This window comes from Camelus bactrianus, chromosome 27, assembly GCF_048773025.1.
Source record: "Camelus bactrianus isolate YW-2024 breed Bactrian camel chromosome 27, ASM4877302v1, whole genome shotgun sequence".
Classification (NCBI taxonomy): Eukaryota; Metazoa; Chordata; class Mammalia; order Artiodactyla; family Camelidae; genus Camelus; species Camelus bactrianus.
The window spans coordinates 27,650,170-27,651,128 of record NC_133565.1 but is presented as its reverse complement, the minus strand read 5'-3'; positions in this window follow the sequence as shown (position 1 = coordinate 27,651,128).

Here is a 959-nt window from a genome sequence, read left to right as displayed (position 1 = left end):
CATTTGTCACCGCGATTTTTGTCATCATACTGCCTGTTGTATGAGTGCATGTGGTCATGTGTGCGTGCGCATGCACACACACACACACACACACAAAATGAATTTTACAGATCTGACAACCCAGGGGAGGTCTGTTGGACAGGAATCAGTAACTACTGCCACATCCAAACAGGAACTCCAGCAACTCATGAGTTCCAAAGAAATGAAGTGATTACCTCTCTCGGAGGAGGAGGGGCTAGGTGTCCATGTATTATCAAGGAAAATAAAGGAATTTTGAAAATAATACCATGCTATCAGAGATAGGTCTTATAGCCAATGCTCAGAATGGAATATAATGAAAGATTTAAGCCTCTTCTTTCTTTCTTAAATATGCAGTTTTTTTAAAAATAAGTTTTCACCTCTTTTTCCTACCCTTCCAATATAGATATAAAAGCATGGTCCCATTTACCCGTCCAGCTCCCTCCCTCAGGTGATGTCAGTGTTCCTGCTTCGTATTTCATTGGGAGAAGAGCAGTCATCAGAGGGGACCTTTCCCAGCATCTGCACTGCCCCTGCTCTGCTCTGGGCCACGTCACCTCTTACCTGGAGGACTGCTGTAGCCTCCTAACTGGTCTGCTGCATCCATTCTTACCTCCTACAGTAGCTAGAATGTCCTTCTACGACGTAGATCAGATCATGTAGTGCCCCAGCTCGAAACCTTCCAAGGCTTCCCTCATCGGTTAGTATAAAATCCAGAGACCCTCCCAAGGCCTACAAGACCCTAAAATATCTTCCCATCCTTGCTGCTTCTCCATTCTCTTTCCCCACTAGTCTTCAGTTAGTCTTTGTCAGCTGTCTCTCCCTTTCTCCACAGTAACTCTTGCAAACCTTTACTTTGCAAGACCCCACCCCATGGACTCACCATATTCAGAGATGAGCTCACTTCCTCCTCTCAGAGAATTGGGTGGGAACCCCTTCAT